Consider the following 11,799-nt stretch of genomic DNA (forward strand, 5'->3'; position numbering starts at 1 on the left):
GGAGAATCCCAGGGACGGGGGAGCCTGGTGAGCTGCCGTCTTTGGAGTCGCACAGAGTTGGACACGACTGAAGCGACTTAGCAGTAGCAATAGGCTGTTTAGAGTGTCACATATTATTTGACTTATCTTAAACTCCTTTCCCACGTAGCAGGGGAAGAATGGTTGGGGAATCAGGGGTCAGAGGGTCTCTCAGACCCTATTTAGACTTGGGCAAGTTACTTAGCCTTTCTAAGCTCTAGATTTTTTTTTGGGGGGGGGTCAATAACACGGACTTAATAATAGTATGCACCCCAGAGGCTATGCTTGGTCAAAATGGTATCACCCACGTAAAGTGGTTTGCACTGTGCCAGGCATGTAGGAAGTACTCAGTAAATGTTATCTGTTAATTACTGACTAGGGAATCCAAGCTGTGCTCTTTTATGGACAAACAGTTGTTTTATTAGAAAAGAAGGTGGGTTTAGAGGTAATTATGAGGACATTTATGGGAGGGGTGATTCTCTGAGTCTTCCTGGTTTTATGGTTGCTGGTGAGCTCGACTGATCCACCTCAGATGAGACTAGAGTACTTATGCAAGAATAAATACTCACGGGGGGCTTCCCAGGCGGTGCAGTTGGTAAGGAATCTACCTGCCAATGCAGGGGACATAGGAGACTCGGGTTTGATCCCTGGGTTGGGAAGATTCCCTGGAGAAGGAAATGGTAACCCACTTTCTGTATTCTTGCCAGAGAAATCCCCCGGACAGAGGAGCCTGGTGGGCTACAGTCCATGGGGTCACAAAGAGTTGGACACGACTGAGCATGCATGTGGTATCACTAAGTACTCAGGGATGTGATATGATGCCTTGGAGGTTGCCACCCTCTAAACTGCAGTGTGTCTACATGGTGTTTGTCGTCTGGCAGATAGAAGAGCTTTCCCTGAACCTTTGCAGTGATTATCACTCCAAGGTAGGCTTAGAATCAAGCATCTTGACACAGCATTTAAGGTGAACTGTTTTCTGTGTCTAATTGTATGTCTGTGTGTGCATGCTCAGTTGCTCAGTCTTGTCTGACTCTTTGCGACCCCATGGACTGTAGCCTGCCAGGCTCTTCCATCCATGGGATTTCCCAGGCAATAATACTGAAGTGGGTTGCCATTTTCTTCTCCAGGGGGTCTTCCAGACTCAGGGATGGAACCTGTTCCTCCTGTGTCTCCTGCATTGGCAGGTGGATTCTTTACCACTGAGCCACCTGGAATCCCTAATTATATGTCTATATATCTGTGTATGGCTCAGTGGGTAAATGACCTGCCTGCCAATGCAGGAGACACAGGAGGCACAGATTCTATGCCTGAATCAGGAAGATCCCACGGATGAGGAAATGGCAACTTGCTCCAGTATTCTTGTCTGAAAAATCCCATGGACAGAGGAGCCTGGCAGGCTGTGGTCCAAAGGGTTGCAGAGTCGCACAAAACACAAAACTAAACACAAAAACAACATCTATGTAATTGCCAAAGTTATAGATATGGTGTGGCACCAAACACTCTATGTAGCACACATTCGTATGGTAATTTCCCTGGAACTGTCCCATTGGACATTCACCTTTCTCTCCTCTCCCAAACTCCCCAAACAAAACAAAACCCAAGAAATATTTTCATTTGCAATTGATAGTTTTCTGGCTTTGGAAAGGAATGCCAACAGTTATAAATCATAGCAGATAGAATAGTATGTAGTCCTCATAGCCAGAAATATTTAACAGGGTAAAAACATTAGAAATATAATTCTGTTTTTGTTTGGACCCTGTGATATTATTGAACATCTTATGACCAAGAAGTGAAATTTTGGGCTTTGCCTTTTAACTGCCTTAACCAAGTGGAGTTCATACACTGACTCCCCTTCTCTTATAAATCATGGCTAAAAATAGTTAGTGAACTCTTGTTAATTACTATGGTCTGCCCTGTACAATGTAACGGACTTTCATCTCTGTAGAATGTTCAGACCATAGTTAGAGGCATTTATCACTGCTGGGCAGCATAAAAGCAATTACTCGTTCCCTTCAGAACCAATGGGGCATTGGGATGATACTATCTTATTTTTGGCTTTGCTGCTGCTGCGTCACTTCAGTCATGTCTGACTCTGTGCAACCCCACAGATGGCAGCCCACCAGGCTGCTCTGTCCCTGGGATTCTCCAGGCAAGAATATTGGACTGGGTTGCTATTTCCTTCTCCATTTTGGCTTTGCAGTGGTGCATAAAACATTTTTTTTTGGAAATAGTTAACTATTATTGCTTCTTTTCTAATGAAATATGTCTATGTTTTTCTTTTTATTCTTTTATTTGGGACATTAATCCTTTTAAGATCTGCTGATTCACTTTAGGATTATTACTCAGATAGTATATTTATAAACTATCCTGTCTGCTTATCAGATCTTATGTTGTTTTTCCATTTTAGTTTTCTGGAAATTCTGGCTTTCCCCTGATGTGTTTTAACACCCTAATGTGATAAATGTTTAGGAACGTCTTTGATTTATTTGTGTCATACATTTGTTTGTTGTGTAACATTTAAGAATTTTAGTTCTTTCACAAACAGCATCATCTTCCTTGATACCCAGGCTACATTTCCAACTATTTATCTCACATCTCCACTTGGATATCTAAAAGATGACTCAACCTAACATGTTCAAAGAAGAACTTTTGCTTCTAATATCTCCTACCCCATTGTGCTCCTTCCGTGTTCTTCTCATTTGAGTAAATGGAAAATCATCCTTCCAACTAAGCCTTAGAGCCTTTACCCTTCTCTTAAACATAACTTCAAGCCATCAGATCTTGTTGGTTTCTCATCAGGGCTATTTAGAATCTGACCGTTTCTCATTGGTTCCACTGATGCCAACCTGGTCTAATCTACCATTACTTTGTATTATTAAAATATCTTCCTACCTCTTAATCCCTACTTTGGTCCAGTTCCTGTCAGTCTGGCTGCAGTCTGTTTTACACTCTTCAGGCATAGTGATTCTTTTAAATACTAATTGGGATCATGTCACTCTTCAGCTCAGTAACCAGCAAGGGCTTCCTATCTGGTTCAGAGTGACTTTTTATCTCTCTCAATCATAAAGTAGTCACTGCTAGTAGGAAGTTTTGTATATGTTTTATATACACAGCTTCAGTTCAGTTCAGTTGCTCAGTTGTGTCTGCCTCTTTGTGACCCCATGGACTGCAGCTCACCAGGCTTCCCTGTCCATTACCAACTCCCGGAGCTTGCTCAAACTCATGACCATTGAGTCGGTGATGCCATCCAACCATCTCATCCTCTGTCATCCCCTTCTCTTCCCGCCTTCAATCTTTCCCAGCATCAGGATCCTTTCCAGTGAGTCAGTTCTTTGGGCCAGGTGGCCAAAGTATTGGAGCTTCAGCATCAGTCCTTCCAATGAATACTCAGGATTCCTTTAGGATTGACTGATTTGATCTCCTTGTAGTCCAAGGGACTCTCAAGAGTCTTCTCTAACATCACTGATTCCTTTAGGATTGACTGATTTGATCTCCTTGTAGTCCAAGGGACTCTCAAGAGTCTTCTCTAACACCACAGTTTGAAAACATCAATTCTTTGGCTCCCAGCCTTCTTTGTGGTTCAACTCTGACATCCATACATGACTCCTGGAAAAACCATAGCTTTGACTAGACAGACCTTTGTTGGTAATGTCTCTGCTTTTTAATATGCTGTCTAGGTTGTCATAGCTTTTCTTCCAAGGAGCAAGCGTCTTTTAATTTCATGACTGTAGTCACCATCTGCAGTAATTTTGGAGCCCAAGAAAATAAAGTCTGTCACTGTTTCCATTGTTTCCCCATCTATTTGCCATGAAGTGATGAGACCAGATGCCATGATCTTCATATTTTGAATGTTGAGTTTCAAGCCAGCTTCTTCACTCTCCTCTTTCACCTTCATCAAGAGGCTCTTTAGTTTCTCTTCGCTTTCTGCCCTAAAGGTGGTGTCATCTGCTTATCTGAGGTTATTGATATTTCTCCTGGCAATGTTGATTCTGCTTGTGCTTCATCCAACTCAGCATTTCGCATGATGTACTCTGCATATAAGTTAAATAAGCAGTGGCAGTATACAACCTTAATGTATTCCTTTCCCAGTTTGGAACACAGCTTAGGAAGATTGCTAAGACGTAAGCATCACGCTCACTTATGGTTTACAAATACTATAATAAGCGGATTTACCTACTTTGTCCCATTCCCATTTTAATTAAAATTTTTTGATTTTTCTGTTTTCAATCCATAGATCAAGCAATTAAAATGGAGCCTTTTTTGTTATAACAATAAAAGTAAGAATAACACCAAAATGTATTTGATTGTACTGTTTAAAAATGCTTTTGATGTGTCAGTGGCTTTCAAAAGATTATACTATATTATTTATTGCAAAAAGATAGAAGATGCTTCTGAGATCAGCAGACAGTAGGCTGAATGAGAGAAGGGTTATGGCTGTAATAATGAGTGTCACAGTTTTTATTTCCACGAAGAGCAATGTGTTCTTTAGTAGTTGGGGAGATTGCTTGAGGCCAGAGAAGAGGAGCTTCCTTATGAGGTCGGGAGTCTTCACACAATTTTTGGAAGGGGACTCATAGTATCAGAGCTAAAGGAAATGGATTGTACTGTAACCATTGGACTTCCTGAGGAGTGGATGATCACAGAAAGGTGGGTATCAGCTGAAGCCCTTGAGAAGAAAATTGCTCAAAACAAGTATTTGGAGATGTTTTGCTGGAAACTGAGATTTGCTAATTGCTAGATGAATAAAACAAATGGAGAGTAATGTTTACGAGAAAGAAAAAGGAGTAGTTCTGTTTTTGCAAGTTAAACTTCTTTATAGTTGCAAAATAGATATAACATAAACTTTACCATTTTGATCATTTAAATGTACATCCTGTGGTGTTAAGGAAATGGCAACCCACTCCAGTACTCTTGCCTGGAATATCCCATGGACAGAGGAACCTGGTGGGCTGGAGTCCATGGGACCTCAAAGAGTCAGACATAACTGAGTGACTGAGCACACGAGTTTTATTGTGCAACTGTCATCATCATCCATCTCCATAATGTTTTTCATCTTCTCCAGCTGAAGCTCTATAAATATTTATTCCCTATTCCTCCCTCTCCCTGGCCTCTGGCAACTACAATCTTACTTTTTATCTCTGTGACTCTGTCTTAGATACCTAATTTGACTAGAATCATAAAGTATTTGTCTTTTTTGTGACTGGCTTATATTACTTAGCATAATGTCTTCAGGATTCATCCCTATTGAAGCATGTATTGGAATTTCTGTTCTCTTTAAGGATGATTAGTATTCCACTATAGACCCAGGTTTGATCCCTGGGTTGGGAAGATCCCCTGGAGTAGAGAATGGCTACCCACTCCAGTATTCTTGTCTGGAGAATTCCATGGGTGTAGGAGCCTTGTGGGCTATAGTCCATGGGGTTGCAAAGAATTGTATATGACCGAGTGACTAACACTTTCACTTTTTTCATACACACACACACACACACCACATTTTGTTTATTCATTAATTTGCTGAAAGATACTTAGACTGTTCTACCTTTGGCTAATGTGAATAATGCAGCTGTGAACATGGATATAGAAATATCTGAGTCTCTGTGTTCAGTTCTTTTGGGTGTATACCCAGAAGTGGAATTTCTAGGTCATATGGTAGTTCTGTTTTTAATTTTTTGAGGAATTACTATAACATTTTCCAAAGCAACTTCATTATTTACATTCCCACCAGCAATTCATGAGTATTCCAGTTTCTCCATGTCCACATCAAAACTTGTTTTCTATTGTTGTTGTTTTAATAACAGCCATCCTAATTTGTGTGAAATAGAATCTTATTATGGTTTTGATTTACATTTTTCTGATGGTTAGTAATATTGAACACCTTTTCGTTTGCTTATTGACCATTTGTATATTTTTCTTGGTGACATGACTGTTCATTCCTTTGCCTATTTTAAAATTGAGTTGTTTGTTTTTTAGTTGAGTTGTAAGAGTTCTTTACATATTCTGGGTATCAATCGCTACCAGACATATTTTTCTTTTATTCTATGAGCTGATTTTTTTACTTTTTAAAATTTAGTTCTTAATTTTAATGAAGTTCACTTTTCTATATTTTCTCTTGTAAGAAACCATTGCAAAACCCAATGTCATTAAGCTTTACCCCTGTATTTTCTTCTAAGAGTTTTATGGCTTATGGTTAAGTGTTCAGTTCATTTTTAAATAATTTCTGTATATGGTGTAAGTTAAGGATCCAGCTTCAGTGTTTTGCATGTGGTTATTAAGTTTGTTTTTTTCCCCCATCACCACTTATTTAAAAGACTGTCTTTTCCCCCATTGAATGGCCTTGGCATCCTCATTGAAAGTCATTTGACAAGAATTTATTTCTGGGCTCTTCAGTCCATTGGTCTACATGTCTCTCTTTCTATCAGGATCATATTGTTTTGATTACTGTTGTTGCTGTTCAGTTGCTAAATTGTGTCCAACTCCTTGCGACCCCATGAATTGCAGCATGCCAGGCTTCCTTGTCCTTCACTATCTCAGGAACTATGAGACTTTCAGCTTTGTTCTTTTTCAAGACTGCTTTGACTGTTCAGGGTCCTTGAAATTCCATATGAATTTTAGGATAGATTTTTTAATTTGTGCAAAAACTATCATTGGAATTTTAATAAGAATTGCACTGAATCTGTAAATTGCTTTGGGTAGTATTGCTATCTCAACAGTATTATGTTTTCCAATCCATGAATATGAGATGTCTTTCTATTTATTTGTGTTTTGTTTAGTTTCTTTTTTTAATCAGTGTTGTAGTGTTCAGAGTCCAAGTCTTTCACCTGCTTGGTTAAGTTTATTCCTAAGTACTTATTCTTTTTGATACTATTGTAAATAGAATTGTTCACTTAGTTTCCTTTTAAGATTTTGCATTGTTAATTTATAAAAATGAAACTAAGTTTGTGCGTTGATTTTGGATTCTTTAACTTTGCTGAATTCATTAATTAGTTCTAGTAGGGTTTTTTCCTTCTTTATTATTTTTTAATTTATTTTAATTGGAGGCTAATTACTTTACAATATTGTGGTGGTTTTTGCCATACGTTGACATTAATCAGCCATGGGTGTACATGTGTCCCCCATCCTGAACCCCACTCCCGCCTCCCTTCCCATCCCATCCATCTGGTTTGTCCCAGTGCACAGGCTTTGAGTACCCTGTTTCATGCATTGAACTTGGACTGGTCATCTATTTCACATTTGGTTCAATGCTATTCTCTCAAATCATCCCACCCTTGCCTTCTCCCACAGAGTCCAAAAGTCTGTTCTTTACATCTCTGTCTCTTTTGTTGTCTTGCACATAGGGTTGTTGTTATCATCTTTCTAAATTCCACATATATGCGTTAATATACGGTATTGGTGTTTTTCTTTCTGACTTACTTCACTCTGTATAATAGGCTCCAGTTTCCTCCACCTCATTAGAACGGACTCAAATGTGTTCTTTTTTTATAGCTGAGTAATACTCCATTGTGTATGTGTACCACAGCTTTCTTATCCATTTGTCTGCCAATGGACATCTAGGTTGCTTCCGTGTCCTGGCCACTGTAAACAGTGTTGCAGTGAACACTGGGGTACACGTGCCTCTTTCATTTCTGGTTTTCTTGGTTTGTATGTCCAGCAGTGGGATTGCTGGGTCATATGGCCATTCTTTTTCCAGTTTTTTAAGGAATCTCCGCACTCTTCTCCATAGTGGTTGTGCTAGTTTGCATTCCTACCAACAGTGTAAGGGGGTTCTCTTTTCTCTACACCCTTTCCAGCATTTACTCTTTGTAGACTTTTTGATGGCAGCCATTCTGACTGGCGTGAGATGGTACCCCATTGTGGTTTTGATTTGTATTTCTCTGATAATGAGTGATGTTGACCATCTTTTCATGTGTTTGTTAGCCATCTGTATGTCTTCTTTGGAGACACGACTGAGTGACTGAACTGAACTGATGATCTACAAACAGAGGTAATTTTATATCTTTTCCACTTAGTTTTCTAGCCTATCCCTTTAGTTTTCATGAAAGGCAATGAAATTTGTTCCTTTTTCTTGTCTAAGTGTTCTGGCTAGGAATTCCAGTACTGTGTTGAATAGAAGTGGCAAAAAGTGGCATGTTTGTCTTATTCCTGATCTTAGAGAAAAAGCTTCCATAAAGTATGATGTTAGCTGTGGATTTTTCTTGTGTAGCCTTTATGATGTTGAGATAGTTTCTTTCTAATGCATGTTTTATCTCCCAGGTTTCTTTAAAAGGGATACCAGAATATGTATGAGTAGAATAATGAATTGGTTGCATATCAGGTGGGCAGTTTTGGACAGTTCACTTACCTCTCTGGACTTGACTTTCTTCATTTCAAAAATAAGGAGATTGGGTTAGATGAGGAATCTCAAACTTTTGTGTGCACTGGAACTTTCTGGGGTAAGTTGTTGAAAACATTTTGAGTTAGTAGTTCTGTATGGAGACCAGAGGTTTTTTATATCGCAGGCTTTTTTGATGTGGGTGTGTTTGTTCTCTGCAGTCCTTTATCAGTTCTAAAATTCTGTAAAGTATTCTTCATTGAGAGGTGACTGGGTATTCCTAAGAGGTAATGAAATACTGGGATTGGTGGTTGAGTTAGGGATTGTTCATTATTCCAGACAAGGTCTGTGTTTGTGGAGTAGTTGCTTCCTGAGTTTCTGGCATGTTGGAAAAAGACAAGGAATTATAAAATGTGGAGTCATTGTTTGAAAGTGTGAAAATAGCTGGCTCCAGAAGTAGTTGGCAATTCAGGAAGGAAGAACTTTTGAAAATGGAGGCAGAAGAGGGCCTAAGGAACAATTTTCCACAAAGAGACTTCGAGTGAGGTCACAATGCCCTTTGATTTATCAGCAAGAAGTCCTTGGTGGGACAGTTTCTAGTAGGGGAATTCCAAAGAGCAGTGCTGGAAATCAGAGGAAAAAAATGTTGCAATAGGTGAAAAACTGATGGCCCATTTACATATATAAACATGCCCGCCCTCATGGGCAAAATTTATGTAAATATTTGTGCAAAGTTAGTAACGGCTCTACTGTATTTATTTAGTCTAAGAATTCAGAGTTCATTAAAAAAAATGAAATGGAAAGTTTCTCTCCCATAATTCCCCAAGGGCTGTTAAATTTTTATTTTTAGTTCTCTTAATGTTAAATAATTTATCTCTGCACTATTTTTAGACCCATCAAAAGACATTATCTTTTGTCTGCCTGTTATGAAATGTGAAGACTCTATCACACTGTGCTGTGCTTCTTCCTTTCTTTCCTCTACCTCTTGATTTTTATTTCTTACATTTCAGATTTTCTGGTAGCGTTAGCAGGAATGTACAGTTAAAACAAACTTGGAGAGGGAGGGTATAGGTTTAGAGTTATGTGGTAAGTTGCTGTCTTCTGCCTCTGGGGAGAACCACGAAGGTCAGCTCACTACATGTACCTTCCTTTGATGAGCTGCTAACAGCTGCTGCTCAGCATACAAGGCTTTGGAAGGCTGATGGGAAGGGATGGAGAGAAATGTTGTGGAGGAAAAACATTGCATTTTTTCTTCTCCATTATTTTTTAAAGGTGAGAAGGGACCAGAAGATGAAGTGCCTATTAGAATTTTGTTCTGGTTTAAATGGCTAACCACTGATGGGTTTTAAACAAGGAAATAACATTATCTGACTTATATTTTAAGAAGATCCTTCTGGCAATTTATAGATGGGCTGTAGAGGGATAAGAGTTGTAGGAAGGGGATCAGTTAGGAGGTGCTCACAGTTGTCCAGGGCAGAGTCTATGTGGCCCTGCACAAAGATGGTAGCAGAGGAATTAAAAGAAAGTAGTTCAAAGAAGGCAGAGAGCTGAAGAATTGTTGCTTCTGAACTATGGTGCTAGAGAAGACTCTTGAGGGTCCCTTGGAAAGCAAGGAGATCAAACCAGTCAATCTTAAAGGAAATCAACCCTGAATACTCTTTGGAAGGACTGATGCTGAAGCTGAAGCTCCAATACTTTGGCCACCTGATGGAACAGCTGACTCACTGGAAAAGACCCTGATGCTGGGAAAGATTGAAGGCAGAAGGAGAAGAGGGTGACAGAGGATGAAATGGTTGGATGGCATCACGAACTTGGGCAAACTCCGGGAGGTGATAAGGGACAGAGAAGCCTGGGGTGCTGCAGTCCATGGTGTTGTGAAGAGGTTGCCAAGGTTGCAAAGGTTGCCAAGACCCACGACTTAGTGACTGAACAACAACAACAAAAGTTGATTAGAGATATATTTAGTGGTGAAGACTTCAGACTGTTGATGTAGGGGTGGGTGAGCTAGAAAAGTCTTGCTAGAATGATAACCTTCCAAAGATGTCCACGTCCTAATCCCCAGAAACTGAGTGTGTTACCATATGTGGTGGTAAACGGTGGCTCTGATCACTAAATTCTAACATGTGGAGAGGGTTTCCCATAGCAGCAAGGAATTCTCAGGACACAAAAATGTATATGATACTGCAATTCATTTCTGACATTATTTACCTGGAGATAGGTAAATAAAATCACCCTCATTTCAGATGCCAGTTGCAAGCACTGGTTATCACCTGTACTTCTGAGCGACTGGCTGTAAATAAGAGGTGCCCATGACCTCCTTAGGTTTGATTAATTTGCTTACAGCAGCTCAGAGCTCAGAGAAACATTTTGCTTGCTAGATCGTTGGTTTATTATAAAAGGAGATAACACAGGAACAGCCAGGTGGAAGAGATGCGGAAGGCAAAGTACGAGGAAAGGGCATGGGGCCTCCATGCTCTCTCCTAGCCACCACTCTCTCCGAATTTCCATGTGTTCACCAAACCAGAAGTTCTCTTAATCTCCTTTTTTGTTGTTTTTAAGAACACTTCATTGCATAGGAATGATTGATGAAATCATTGGCCACTGAACCTCCAGCTTCTCTCCCTTTCCCGGAGGTCAGAGGGTGGAACTAAAAGTTCCAATTCTCTATTCAGGATTGGTTCCCCTGGCAACCAGCCCCCATCCTTAGATGCTTTCCAAGAGTCATCTCAATAGCAAAAACCTAGTTGTGGTGAAAAAGGGCTTGTTATGAATAACAGGACACCTTTGTGGCTCTGAAATACTTTCAAAAACTAGTGACAGAGACCAAATGTGATGACAAAAGATGCTCCTATTGCTCTTACTGCCCAGGAAATTCCCAGGGTTTGGGGAGCTGTGAACCAGGAACCGTGGATGAAAATATATGTATAAATTTTTGATCATGTGACCAAATTCATATATTTCTTATAAATCACAATATTGCACATGGCAAGTAGACCTTGTAAATGTGATCAAGGTAAAGATGGGGAGTGTGTCCTTGAATATTTCAGTGGGCAGTGTCATCACAGGTCCGTATCATCACAGAAGCAGAGGTTGGAGAGATGCGAGGAAGGATTATTACTGAGCTGGCTGACTGATGTGCTCAGAAGCTAGTGCTATGGCTCTGGCTTTGGAGGAAGCAAACAACTTTATTTTGAGGTCATCCAGCAAGGAGACAGGAGACAGGAGTCAAATCTGTATCTCCCATCCAGGGTTCAGGGCAAAATTTAAGGGCAGACTTGGCAGAAGCTGATTGCCTGGTCTCAAAACAGTCCTCTCTGGAAGCCAGGTTTCCTTGCTGAAGAACTTCTCCCTTCAAAAAGGGCTCTAGTGGCAGCATTTCTGTCTGTAAAATAACTCCAGGTTTGAATAATCGGCCACTTGCTTCAAGAAAGCAAAGCCAGTTTAAGGTCGTCAGTGCTGTTTCAATTTCCCCC

General features: G+C 40.0%; 1 protein-coding gene across 6 annotated transcripts in view; it reads left to right on the plus strand.

Moving 5' to 3' along the window:
• ADAM23 (ADAM metallopeptidase domain 23) overlaps positions 1–11,799 on the plus strand; it is a 197,422-nt gene that overhangs the window by 14,878 nt on the left and 170,745 nt on the right.

The sequence above is a fragment of the Bos taurus genome, chromosome 2 (assembly GCF_002263795.3).
Source record: "Bos taurus isolate L1 Dominette 01449 registration number 42190680 breed Hereford chromosome 2, ARS-UCD2.0, whole genome shotgun sequence".
Classification (NCBI taxonomy): Eukaryota; Metazoa; Chordata; class Mammalia; order Artiodactyla; family Bovidae; genus Bos; species Bos taurus.